Source organism: Larimichthys crocea, chromosome VIII, assembly GCF_000972845.2.
Source record: "Larimichthys crocea isolate SSNF chromosome VIII, L_crocea_2.0, whole genome shotgun sequence".
Classification (NCBI taxonomy): Eukaryota; Metazoa; Chordata; class Actinopteri; family Sciaenidae; genus Larimichthys; species Larimichthys crocea.
In genome coordinates this window covers 5,163,532-5,178,097 of record NC_040018.1, presented here as the reverse complement: position 1 = coordinate 5,178,097, position 14,566 = coordinate 5,163,532, and the positions used below count along the sequence as shown (strand labels likewise).

At 40.5% G+C, this 14,566-nt stretch overlaps 1 protein-coding gene across 1 annotated transcript in view; it reads left to right on the top strand.

Annotated features, from left to right (window-relative positions):
• Positions 1 to 14,566, top strand: part of lrrc4cb (leucine rich repeat containing 4C, genome duplicate b) — a 40,368-nt gene that overhangs the window by 2,680 nt on the left and 23,122 nt on the right. The window lies entirely within an intron of this gene.

Genomic DNA, 14,566 nt, shown 5'->3' with positions numbered 1-14,566 from the left:
GACACCACATGCTGAAATAGCTGGTGCTGGTGCTGGTGCTGGTGTTGGTGCCGGTGCAGCCAAAAGCATTTCCACATCCTCAAGTGTACAGGCTTTTTTATATTCACATCTGGTGGTTTTACAACCTGCCTGTAAAATGAAGGACACGGTCCAAGTGTTTAAGAATGAGTCCATCTATCTATTCAGGGTTGGTTACCACAATATATGCATATATAGAGAGAGAGGTTAGTAGCCTCCTCCTTGCTTGGGTTGGGGATTTAATCACTAAATGGTGAATTGGATCTGTGAATTTGCAAAGACTGCATAGACTAAAAAAAACAAGAAGGTCAGATCCTGTTACACATCAGTTCTTCTTTAGCATCAATGGGTTCTTTAAAATGTCTGAAAAATGGCAATTTGAGCGATAAAAATGTAGTTTCTCACCAACATGATGTCATTTGCTCATGTCCAGCTGCCCTGGCTGTAACTGCTAAAATTAAGACCACACACCAATAAGTGTCTCAACAGGGCATTGGGTCACTGTGAGGCCAGCTGAGCTGCCACACTGAGCTTTGAGATTCTTAAAAAAACTTTGAGATTCTTAAAAAGAAGATGTGACTCAATGTTTTCCATTATTTGAACTTTAAAGTTGGCTCGAAGCATTGTACTCCGCACGGTTGAGAACTGGTCACCATTGCTGCCATATGATCACCATGCTCATCAAACAACTACAGAGACCCGTGGTGTACCCTGTGGAGTTGTCACCTTGGAATATTCCTCAATCATCAGGACAGAAACAGCAGAGCATGTGGTCACCCTGACAGCTGTTGTTGGTTTTGGCATTTACCTGTGTGCTAAGGGACTGAATGGATGTAAACCACGCCAGGACCACTCACTAGAAACAGCACTGACAGAAGCCTTCACTGTGGGAAATAAGCACTTGGGCGAATGGATTTCTTTTCATGCGTGACACACATGTAGTCAACCACTGGTTCAGAACAGGGTGAATGATGACTCATCTAACCATCCAGGTTTTTTCCTCCCCAGTAAACCGCTGCTTTTGTTCTTGCACAACCTGCGGCGTAAAAAGAGGTCATTTAGATTATAATAAAGGATTGCAATACAATTCCACCGTAGCATTGCATCCTACATTTCTTGTTACACCTTAGACAGAAATTTGTAGTTGAGTGTATTTACAATGTCTTGTCTGTTTTTTCCTATATCTGGAAATAATGCACAAAAATCACAGTGGAGGACTCTTCCCAGGTGGTTATGTCGTTTCAACGTATTTTCATGCCATCATCACTGTTGCTGCATTTTCCTTTCATCAAACGTCATTAAGTCAAACAATGTACATCACAGAAGCTCCAGAAAAAGAAAAAAAAAAACATACTTCCATAATCAGCCCTCTGTAAAAGTCCCGGATTTCTACTCTGAGCCACAGGAGCCAAAATAATGAGCAACAGGGTCTGCCCAGGGTTTTTACACACAACACTAAGCATGGTGGGATGTTAATCACTGAGTAATTTTAAGGACAAGTCACATGCATGTGCGGAATTAACCATAGGCCTTTGTTTTTGTTTTATCCCTCTCCCTTTTTTCAGATGTCAAATGACCTTCTCAGTCAAACAGGGATTCATAATTAATTTCCTAAACTCCTCGGGTTATGGGTCAGACACAAAAACACAGTTCAGTGGTGCAGCAGCCAAGTCTCTATCTGATTTCAGTGTGACACTTTCAAAAAATCTAGTCTACGTTCAGCGTCTAGGCTATTGTGGTGCTGAAAGACATGCAGGCTTCATTTGGTGCTTATAGAAAACGAGTCGATACGATACAAAAAGAAAGGAAAATACCAAATATTATCTGGATTCTACATCTCAGGCGCAAGGATCAAAATATTTTGCTCAGTGGGTCTAGCTTCTCCCTTTCATTCGGTAAATGACTGAGTAACCTTCTGACAAGACTAAACCCCTCTTTGTATAATAATGGTGTTTGTTTCACTACAATGGATCTTTTCTTTGCTGAAATGATGTACTAGGGTAGATTAACGCCCGTTTTTGAGAGCCTGGGGTTTTAACCTGTTATAAGCAAAAATGCTGATTCATTTTCAAATTACTATCTTCTCTATTGCACTTATGCTTTTGGCGATTGATGGGGGCAGTCAGTGTTTTTGAGGGATATGCGATACGGGGGAACTGTTTTGTCGTTTCATCAATTTATATTGTCGTCTTGGCCTTCTCCATACTTCTCTGTGTGATATGAGGATTGGTGTTGGGAGTGGTGATAAATTATGGCTGAGGTTCTGTCTGGATAAAGTGAAAAACAGCACAATCCCTCCAGGCCTGTGCTTTTTATCTTAACTTATGCCGAAGGACTGTGTGGATTTCTGCATGTATATGTACAGTACGTGTCTGTGTGACATAAATAACAGAGTGGGATGCAGCTTGAGATTACACTGACTTCCAGTCGGCTCCATTTTGATAGATAGCGCTCTGTATCTTTCCAGTAGTACCTCCACAAAACATGTGTTTGTGTCGAGACAAGACACGAGCCAATCTGAACGAGTTGAACCGCTCGAGTGTGAAAGAGTCCAATGCATGCCAGCCTGGAGAGACTTAGTATTCACTGTGGCAGCTTAAGTTATGCCTTTGTGCACCAGAAAGGGGATTATTCAGCGAATCCTGCTCTGTGTCATTCACAAGTCTGCATTTCTAAATCAACAAATATTAATGTGGTGATGTATGAAGAGGCTGCATCGCTCTGTGTGTGCCTATAGATCCACTACTGTTCAACACCACTGAGTGTGACTTTTATAGAAAGTGACTGGATGGATGGGCGTCTGCAAAAAAAATCACAACTTATGGCGCAAATGTCATTATGACACATTGACTGTTTTGACTGCAGCCGTTGGTGGCTTATTTCACCATCTGTGTTGTGTGCTACGTGTCTGTCGTGGCCTGCAGCCGGAACCAGCCATCAACTCCAGTGAGAGCCTCTGAGAGAAAGAGTATGTTCAGTGTACGGATGCCACGTTGTTTCTGCCTCTTCAGCAAGCAGCCACTTTTCTGCAAATACCATAATGTCCTTTATAGATTCCAGATTCCCAACAACCTGCAGATATACAGTTTAGCAATAATGCTCAAGTCGACATTATTTTCTGTGATTATATGTGCGGTCAGATGCGAGGCATAGTTGAGTACCGCCCCCTACTCTGAGGAATGCATTATCACAGTAAACAGTGTCCTAAAGGCAATTATGGCTATTATACAACAGTTTCACTGCTTTCATGGTATCAAATGTTTTCTTTAGAGTCTAGCAATGAAACAAAGACATAGCACAACAGTCAATGCAGCTTACAGGAAAAGATACAAAGCTTGGGAATCATTCCTGGGAATATGTAGGGTTGTGCTCTGATCTCATTTTGGACCTGATCCCACGTTGATCAAGCAGTCTTATTAGTTCAATTCAGAGCCAAACAAACCTCTTATTGATTATTTTTAACTCCACTCTTTCTCTTTTGTAAGCAAAACCAGTGGCAACGTTCAGGAAAGACTGATCATCAATATTCCAATAAGCATGGTATTGATTTGCAGGTCTAAGAGTGTCTAGATGTCCAGGTTAAAGATCGGGTGAAGCTGGTCTTAACATACGACATAGTTGTTGTTTAACTGCATTTGATTGGCTAAGTTTGAATGTGGAGCAGGTCTTACGCAGACATTTAAATATAGTCACGAGAAGCTGTGGAAACAGTAAGCAACAAGTGCAAATCACCAAATCAACACGAGAAGATATGATCTATATGGGAACAGTTAGTAGAACTGTTTTGATCTTCAATGATTTTATCTTTATGGCCTTCTGTTAAAATATTATTGAAGTTTTATATCATAAATGTTCATTACCTAAACTTGGTGACTGCTAAAACTAAAAAGACTCAATTCCGATTCAGAAAAAAATGCTTTTAAACTCCCAACTGGAGGAATGTAGGTCTACAATTAAAGGTCCATTGTTTAGAATTTAGTGGCATCCAGTGTTCTGGTGGCAGATTGCAACCCCTTTGTTTCACCCTCTCCATCCAAGCAAGAAGGAGAAACTACCGGTCGAAAAATGCAAAATGTCCGATCTAGAGTCAGTGTTTAGCTTGCCTGTTATGAATAGACCTAAAAGGCTCAATCGGAGGGAACGAAAAACATAGCAAATCTTATTTTCAGTAGATTATATTCTAACTGAAACGTGATTATAAACATTATATTTAATTTCTGCCATACTCTGTAAATAGAGGCCCCTAAATCTTACATACTGGACCTTTAATTAACCCTGATGCTGCCAATGCTGTGACATACAATGGTCACAGAAAATATGAATTAAGCTTGAATTAATTAACGGCTCTTCTGAGGCCACTTACTAGCTAAGACAAACGAGAAACTGGGAGAGAGAATAAGTAAGAGTCAAAGGTTAACAACATGAGAGAGACACTGAGATATTTTAAATGTGTTGCCACCTAGTGCTACTAAGTAATCTCTAGCTTAAAGAAACTCCAGCGTATGTTCTGTATATCAGACAGTCTGCCAGTGAAGGCGTGAAAGGTGGCTGTTCCTTCGTGGAGGACAGCAGCTTGGATTCACAGCTGTTACGACAAGTCTGAAAAACTACAGTCAGAGGGGGAAAAGTATCAAAATGTCTGTATCACTTCTGCAGCACAATCCGTTTCTCCTCTATCCATCTGTACGGTCAATATGTTCCAGACAGTCAAATCTTTGCCAATAAACAAAGTTAGCCCAAAGTTTGGAGCATATTGAGAATGTAGATGGACAGTGGTGGAAGCATGTTCCGCTACAGGAGAGACTTTGAAAGTTTCTGTGAACAGTTTGCTTCAACTGGGCTAACTCTTTGAATCTATGTCACCACAAATCAAAGCTATTGTCATCCGCAAAGGAGTAAGATAAAAACCTTAAAAAGGCCCGACAGGGAGTGAGAGTGTCTAAGTAAAAAATCTAATTTTTTGGGATCTTTTGTATTCCTTCACTTCTCCTTCCGGACTGTGTTCAGAAAAAAGAACAGAAATAGAAACTTAGCAGTAGAGATATGGTCGGTTCACAATGACAATGCACAGATTGATGTCTAGCAGGTATGCTAAGAGTTGCTAATTAGCAATAAACCCAAAGAAAAGCTGGGGGTGATCGTAAGATTTCAAGGTTTTTGGTAATAATTAAATATTAAAGAATTTAGATGTTATAATTCATCCTGAAATGAACTTGGAGGTCTGTATTTCAGGGAATTTCATTTAATAACTGTCGACGCATTTCATGCAAGACAACAAATGTGGCGGTGCGAGAGGGAAAAAGTCAGACAACCAGCAAAAGTAATTCGTTATTCATCATGAATGTCTGTGCAAAATTTCGTGCCAATCCATCTGCTAGATGTGGAAACATTTCACTGGCTAAGTGAAAGGTTGGCCTGCCAGTAGTGAATCTTTGACTGGGAATAGTGAGGGATTCACCAGGATGCATTGTCATGGCACAATCAAACATCAAAACACATCAATGTTGTCATTGTCAAGACATTTTACTGCCAAATGCCAAAAGGTCAACCACATGGTGTCACTAGAAGGAATAGTCACCAGAGTCAGTAGCATCCTTCCTCTGGAGACCATGCATGTCTGTACCACATTTCATGGCAATCCAACCAACAGACTGACAGACCAGCAGACACTGACATCCCTAGAGCCGTGCCGCTAGCATTGGCTAGAAATGGTGCCATTTGCAATTCCTTATTTTGCATCTTTCTCTGTGAAACAAAACTCTTCACTGCTCTGCTTGCACAGCCCAAAGCTTTACACCATAAGGAATTTCCTGGAGGATTTCCATTTGAGAAGTTACGCTTCTCCCTTCAACTTTGTTTTTTTTTTTTTTTTTTCCAGTGGGGTGGTGTGACTCACAGTGCTAATTAGAGACTCACAGATGCCAAATCAAAACTTTACCTTGCAAAAACCACAGGCAGCTTATATGCGGAGCACATTTTATCTATATCCCACCCACCAGGTTTGCACAGCACCTGCGTATATGTCACTTCACAACAGAATCTGGACTACAACAAAGGAAGTCATATTCAGCCATTTGATGTGCCAAGTTCAATCATAATGTAGGTGAAAGCAAGCCTTTGGAAGGGCTTTGCCTTGAAGCCCGGGCAAATCTCATTGTCTCCTTATCAGCCTCAAATTTACTCCGCCTTACTGAGATATTCCCTTAGAGAATTAGGGATAATAGCTGAAGTGATGACTGTCATGATGAGTCTCTATCTCTCTCATGTTCAATGCCCACCCCTCTTTCTCTTTCTCCTGTTTATCTAATTCTCCATATATTAATATACATTTTATCTCCTGCCAGTTCATTTAGCTCTGATGTCTTTGATGAGAATATCTTAACGTTACTAAGAGCCATGCATGCACGGACCTTCATGTTGCAACTCAGCAGGAATAGACAGTGATTCATTATACAGTGAAGGGAGTTACGGAATCAGTGCATGAGTGAAAGTGATATCTAGTTCATTAATGCTTGGGCAAACAGTGCACATTCGAGTTGCTGGAAAACGCTATATTGGCTTAATTGGCAAAGATGAAACCCCAGTAACTGGCGCCAAGTCAAACACTGCTAAACCAAGAAGGGAATCTTGTAAGGCTGACAAAATTGTCTCTTTTTTGTGTGGCTCGGAGTCGCCTCTGCTACATTTTTCCCCTTTTATGACAACACTTTTCTCCAACCACAGTGTTTTCTCGGCTTCAACAAGCCTGTTAGAACATCTTGTTCTTTTGTTGCCGTGCGCATTATTGGCGAACGTCATTGTTTGCCACAAGAGCATTTTGTCCTTCAAAATCAAAGGAAAAGAAAGGGAAAAGCTCTTATGATGTCATTCTTTGTGTCTTGTAACCTCAATAATAACACAAAGACCCCTTTCATTTGTTGTGAAATGTATTAAGCTAAGTATCCAATGCAGCTGGGGTGCTTAAAGGTCTGGAGTGTAAGATTTAGCGGGCTACATTTTCAGATGGTAGAAATGGAGTATGATATTCATATCTGTGTTTTCATTTGTGTATAATAACCTCAAAATAAGAAGTGTGGTGTTTCCGTTACCTCTGAATGAGGCTTTCATTTCCAGAGAGAGAATAAGTCCTTTTCCATTGCCATGTTTCTACAGTAGCCTAGAACAGACAAACCAAACACTGGTTCAAGAGAATGCCTTTCACGTTTTTCACAGGTCTCTGCAAGTTCTCCTTTTACACTTGGAAGGAGAAGGTGAGGTGAAGGATATTTCTAAGGTGGCCGGGAACCCTCAATGCTGCAAATAAAAGAAACACTGCAAACAAAAAGAAACAGCGCTACAAAGACAAAACAGCGCTATTTTTTTCAAGTGAATGCAATACGCTTCTGTACTTCTTCTTCTTCGCTCACATAAAAAACTACAGGTGCACCGGCAAAAATAGTCCCCGGTAATTCACTTCCGTTGTGAAGTTTCTTTTATTTGCAGCGCTGTTTCTTTTATTTGCAGCGGCGTTTCTTTCTTTTATTTGCAGCGCTGTTTCTTTTTGTTTGCAGCGTTTCTTTTATTTGTAGCGCTGTTTCTTTTTGTTTGCAGCGTTTCTTTTATTTGCAGCATTGAGGGTTTCCCAGCCACCGTAATATTCAGTTAATTGCTATCTGCACCTCACTTGATGCCACTAAATTCTACACACCGGACCTTTAAAGGATAGTCGCAACACAATGTGATCTTTCACTTGTTTCCTGCAAACTGCAACTGTTTAAAGGTCCAGTGTGTAAGATTTAGGAGTATTTATGGGCAGACATGGAATATAACATTTATTATACTTAGATCAATAGATTAGATATGACTTTTTGCTTTTAATGTGGATTTGGCGTTTTTCTTACATGCTTGGAAAGAAAGGGTGAGGCGTGGGAGAGTATTCATTTGGCTGCAATCTGCAACTTCACCACTAGGTAAGACTAAATCCTACACACTGGACCTTTAAACTCACTTGACAAAGGTATGTCCCAATCATATATTTTTTCCTTTTTTTGTAGCAAAATTTGTCCGAGTCCGAGTTTGTCTGAGTCTCTGTGGATACCACGATTTATCTGTCAGAGTTAACGAACCTTTAGAAAATACCTTGATCAGCCGATACACAAGATCAGGATTGGAAAATACCTAAATGGATGTAACGCTGTCATTCATTTACATTCAAATGTTTTAAACAAATGCTGTCCTAATACTGATTATAGCATCATGGAAATTACAGGATGGAAATATGCAATACATTTTACAATTATATAATAGCACAAAACTTTGAAATATTAGCAGTAAGAAAGGGATATGATACACCTGTAGGTTCTTCGGACTAAGTGGAGAATTGTTTCTGGAAAGACCTGCTGCTATTTTTCAGCATTTCAAAAAACAATGACAGAAAAACCATTCATCTCTATTTTACCGGCTGAGACACAAACATCTTCTGAACTCAGAACGTGCTGTACATCCAAAATATTGTGTGTAATAGCTCAGTAACAGTTGGGATGAGCCATAAACGTAGTGTTTTACATGAGTTCAGTGTTTCCTTAATGATTAAATATGATTTTCGATGAACAGTTTGTCATTTTAGGTTGGAAAAAGCCAAAGTTCACTACTCCTCGAACATGTTTGTCATTAACAAAACAATGATATAATTAAAAGTAATCGGCAGATTAAACAATAAAGAAAATTAAATCATTAATAGTGACAGAAACTCATCACTTTGTCACGCTTTGTTAAGCGTGGTGTACTTCCTTGTATGTTGTCTTTCGGAATGCACAGCTGAAGCTGAATTTTGCAGGCTCATCTAACTAGCACCTGCTGCTTGGACTTAATTATCCAGGCAGGGAATACGGACACAAACAGAGGGGGAGTCCTAGGTCTTTATCTCATTCGCACCCTGGTAATGAAAATGACTAACAATAAGGGCCAGTTAATGATGTTAGAGACTGCACTGCTTGACTAACTTACCTACCACTTGCAGTGTGGTGATTTTAATTAGCGACATCACTTAGGAGCTGACTCTGTCAAGGATGCAGAAATGCATACATTGTTGTTGACTGTGTCCAGTCCGGCTGCAGTGAGTCGTGTACGTGTTTTTTTTTTCTTTCCTCGACGACTGAGTATGAACAATCCAGCAAGTCAGACAAAGTACAGTGTCATTACGCCTGATACTAAGAATAAAATCTGACTGTGCTTTTCAGTGAACAAAATGTCAAAACAGTTCAGGCACCGGAAAAGTAAACAAGTATTTTGTATTTCTATTTTAGCTTGACTGTCTAATATTAAGTCACCACAGTGTGTTTGAAAATGCTCTGGAAAGGAAAAGAGCTCTTCAACAGTCCAAAACCAGGAGACATTCAGTTTATGAGACAAAGACACTGATTATCAAAAAGTTATCGATCAGTATGCCGTCAGTTTGACCGCCTCGTAGTGTTGTGTCACCATAATGCGTTTTGAAAATGCTTTGGAGAGGAAAAGAGTTTATCTCAACCTAAAGAGGAAGCGTGCGCCTTCTCAGAAATGACAAGCGTTTCAGTGGCGTGATGTTTTTATGATGCGTCAATAAATCACATCAGAACGACGGCAGCGGCTAACGATTGATTTGATTATGACCCAATTAATAAGGTTTGTTTTGTCAAACAAACAGTCCAGAGATATTCAGGTGATCATATGAGACAGAGATGATTAACTGATCTGATCTGATTAACTTGACTTCCCGTCAATCCACTAATTGTTTCAGCCGTAATCAAAACGCGACAAATCTCATTACATTCTAAAACAAAGGATTAGTGCAAAATTATTATTATTCATTATTTCATAATCAACAAGCAGCTAACTTTGATAGATAATTAAACATGTTTAGGTACTGCCCAACAATCCCTGTTTTTTTACTTTTCTTTGTCATATCTGATCATAAATCAAATCTTTGGGTTTTAAAATGTTGCTCAGGTAAAATCATTTATTTAAAAATGATTACTCCAGGCTCTGGGAATTGTGATGGATGATGTTTCACAATTTTTTTTTTTTTTGCACAGTCAATAGACGACGCAGTAAAAGTTGCGGTCGTATCTTATTTCACTGAAGCTGTGAGTTGAGCCACGAGCATCAGTATCTTCATTCACTAGTCCGCCTGCCAGTATCCACGAGTCGTGTTTTTTTTCTCATTCTTGGGTAGCGACGATATGTAGATTATGTATCATGAGTCATTTAATATAGCGTAGAAGCAGCTAGGCTAAGGGGCATATGGCCATGCTGGAGGAGAGCCACGGGGGCTTAAGGCGGGGTAAACGGATGGGCAGAGACTGTCGGTGAGTGAGCTGCTCAGCTCTGCATCATGTTTCATTGTTGTCTCTGCAGTGAGCACACTGTTTACCCAACAGCAGTAAATAAAACAGTATGATCATTTTTTATTATTTTTTTTTTTTGCTCCATGTTAGAGAAAGTTGGTGTTCTGGGGAATTAGGGCTGTCACGCTGTAAATACCGTTTGTCTGTGCATGAAGATGAGAGAGACAGAAAGAGAGGCAGTGCGTCTGTGATCCTACTAAGATATCCTCAGTGACAAAAGACGCCGCGATCACACATTATTCACGGACAGTTTGTACCAACACTAACGTTCTGCTGAGGCTATGATCGGCTGTGATTGGTTGAATACACTAGAGGAAATGCTGCTGCAGAGCTAGGGAGCTTGACGACGGTGTGTGTGTGTGTGTGTGTCGACTGTTGATTATGGGGAGAGCCTGTGGTTCCATCTATTTCATATTCATGAGCCAAATGGTTCACGTTGTATTATTCATGAACAAATTAGACGTTCAAAACACCAGTGTGAGCGAGGCCGTATGCAGAATGCATAGGGATTCATAGACATAACTTTTCACTTGAAACTCTCCCACCTTTTCCTGGTCCGATGCACAGATTTACATTTTGTTTCTTACCATCACTGATTCTGATGCTGCGTGTGAAATAAGCTGCTGAAGCTGAATATAGGCTATCCTGCAGATTTGTTTGTTTGTTTGTTTTTTTATCATTCTGGGCTTCTGTCCTAACAGCAGTTTCCACCATCTACAAGCAAAGCGAAGAAGAAGAAAAAAATATTATCCTGTTTACTGTACGAGAGGTTGAGATCCAACCGGCTTGTAAGAGACCGGCTTTGTTCTGCCTCTCTGATCAGCTGGCTTGCTAGCAGTCGGGACAGAGCAACAGAAGTGTGTCCAATCAAGCTGAGCCTTGTTTTTAAAAAGGCCCCGCAGTCCTTGGGCAAGGGCCGCGTTTATGACCCAAAATCGAGGCGATGAGCCTGGCCCTCTTCCAGGCCCTCGAGCTTGTATATTCTGTTTGAGCATATCCAGAGGAAAGTGCAGCACTGCAAGGAGGCCCCACTAGACACCTGTACATGTGTAACTGACTGTGTGAGAATGTATGCGAGTGTGTGTGTAAACCTTGTTAACCTTCAAACCTGCTCGGGTTTTCTTCAGTGCAGACGCGGTAATACAAATGAAATCGCTGATAAAAGAAGCTGCGCAATGTAAATAGTCTCACAGCTCATTTCTGAACAAGAGACATTCAGTGAACTCAGAGAGAGAGAAAAAAAAAACGTTATATCCCAAATAAATACACAATATAGTCACTCAGTCGCATTAAATACAGTCTGCACAGTGTTGCGTGGAATTACCTTTGACTTGACTTGAGCTAACAATCAAATAAAAAGCACCTGGTTTACATTAGCCAAATAGGAAGATACAGTAAAGTCATATTTGTGATTACAATGCCTGGTCAATTACTGTAATGGTGTGGATTTTTGAGCATTAGGTGATCAGAGTGTTGATCCCTAAATTGAAGGTCACAATCACAATTCGATGACTTTGTGTTCCCGTAATCTATTTGAACAGATCCTCCGACTGCAAATTAAATAGATTAGGTGAGGTGAGGAGTGACCCACATATAAAATTAACATATCTGTTTATGGCCTGCAGAAATAATACTGTGAATGTAATTTTCATACTTTAAGTAGTAAATTTCACACCTTAAAAAAGATTTTCATTGAAATAAGCGCCTGTTTAGTCACTCTCTATTGTCTGATGAGGTCACACAATGGTGACTGAGCGTAGACGGTGTAAAATATGGATGTAGTATCCTTGAGGTTGTGAAGTTTAGAGTGTGGCAGCTTTGAACAGGTGAGTTATATAAATAAAATCACCCTCAGTACAGTTGTCATGAACGGGAAAATCAGGGAGATCAATCTTGATCTTCGTACCTGGCAGTAAACATGTATATTTCTTTTTTAACATGGGGGCTCACGGAGACTGACTTGTACTGTAGCCAGGCTCAGGTTGATGTTCGAGGAACTGCAGTTTCCGGCGCTTCCACATGTTCACTTCACAGTCACGGAGGTTGCCGCTTGTGACTAAGCCCATGGTCCACTCATGAAAGTATTGCAGTGTTTATGTATTTGCAGAATTTGGAACTGTGGGTGTCTGAGGCAATATCCCTGGGGAAAAAAATACTGCATCAAGTTACTGCTAATGCAAACGGAAAGCTACTGCTGCAGCTTCACTTTAAAAGCATGTTGACTTTGATTAGAAAGCGGACACGGGAAATGCGTCGTGTTTGTCAGTGAGCTCGACACTGGCCGCTCGTCCAAAATGCATCTACAAAACAAGACAACAGTCATTTTCTTCATTCATTTGACAGCGGATCAGTTTGAAATTCCAGGGTGTAATGAAACAAGAAGGAGAAGCCTCAGTGAGCTGTATATATAATATAAAGGCTTGCACATCTCCAACTTCTTAGCGAGGTAACCAGCCACTTTCACTCTGCCGTGCTGTTTGCAGACTTGTGCTAAACATGAAATCAGATCACGTCTGAATGATGGAAAATTATCTCCTGATGTCTTTATTAAGATGAACATTTATTTTATTAATCCCGGTGGGGAAATTCTGCTTTTTATATTTTTAAATGACAATAATTTGGTTTGCTGCCCCTGGAATCCTGGGACCTGTAAGTATTAAACCACATTTAGGTGTCGTTGAAATCTTAAGGATTGCCACTTTAACTGCTAAATTTATCTTTGAAACTCTTTCACATGCGAAATGCATCATCCATCTTTTTTACTACTTTCAAATTCTCCTTTTCAAATGTGAAACAAGCTGCAGAGGAAGTAAACTCTGTCACAACAGGGATGTCTGAGTCAGCCACCTCAACCGTTCTGTGCTGTTGTCGTATTGTTGTAATGGTTTGTTTTCCTCAGAGTGGATCCATGCCAGCATGCCCTGCAATTTTGCCTCGCTGGTGATCAATAGGCATTAGCTTGAGACAAGTGTTTTGTCGAGTAGGTTGTTCAGGGAATGATTGGCAGCTCTCTGCTTCACTCAGACATCATTGTGTACCCTTCCTACACCTGACTGAGTGAACACGCTTCTCAACCCGAATGAATGAACATGCCACTGGCTGGTCTGTCACTGCTCCGTGCTTATTATTCGCACATTCAAAAAAACATTGCAGCCGTTTCTGGAGCGCTGCAAATTATCCATCAAACTCTGTTTCTGGATCAGTCTGAGGTGGAGTAAAAAAGGCTACGCTGTCACTACACTGCCAGAGCAAAGTTCTGGGATTTAACAGTAACCCTGCTCATTACTGTTTTTACTTTGCTTGTTGTCATTGTGTTCACACAGATTTCCAAAACCAAAATGCATGTTATTAGCACTCCTTCCTTTGCCCTTAAGACCAAGGCAATAACCTCAGGCACTGCTTCCTAACTGGCCACTGCCCTTAACTAGTGAAAGGAGGAATTTCCCCTAGACCTACGGTAAAATAGTGGTTCACAAAGTTTGGGGTTTTCAAGAATATGGTAGGGGTTTGATCAATTCTGTCTAATCACACACTTGAAAGGCTTATTTCTCTCAATTTTGTCAGAATTTGTCAAAATCCATGTCAGTGAGCTCATCTTCTCCGCCAGGATTATCTATCCACTTGACAGGTGTGGCCTATCAAAATACGGATTAAACAGCATGACGGTTACGCTGATTTTCCGTCAAAGACAACAGGTACTGGCCAATCAGAGGTAGAGTACCGGGGCGAGGGTCATGACATGACATGACCTGGCTAAGTCACACCTGTATCACGCTGTTTAATCGGCATCATGATCCGCCACACCCGTCCGGTGGATGGATTATCTTGGCAAAGGCACTAACTTGGATTTGAATACATGCGTGGACACTATTTGAGAGACATACACATTTGGTGTGCTCCCATTTTAAGTAAAAGATCGAAGACTTTACTACTTTTACTGAAAAACAAAAAGTGCTGCATTTTTGTGTTCAGAAGATTAAATTGGAGATTCTCCAGGAATTGACAGCTGGATCATTTCTCTCGAGGCGAGTCACCATTGTGTTCTTGTCGTCAACTCTTTCTGATACTACAAGTCCACTGTTAATGTACAGTATGAACCTTTATTAGTTCCTGGTACAGCCTCAGGTAGAGTGACCAACTCCAAATGTGAAGCCTAACACTACTTACATATTTTCTACGATGCT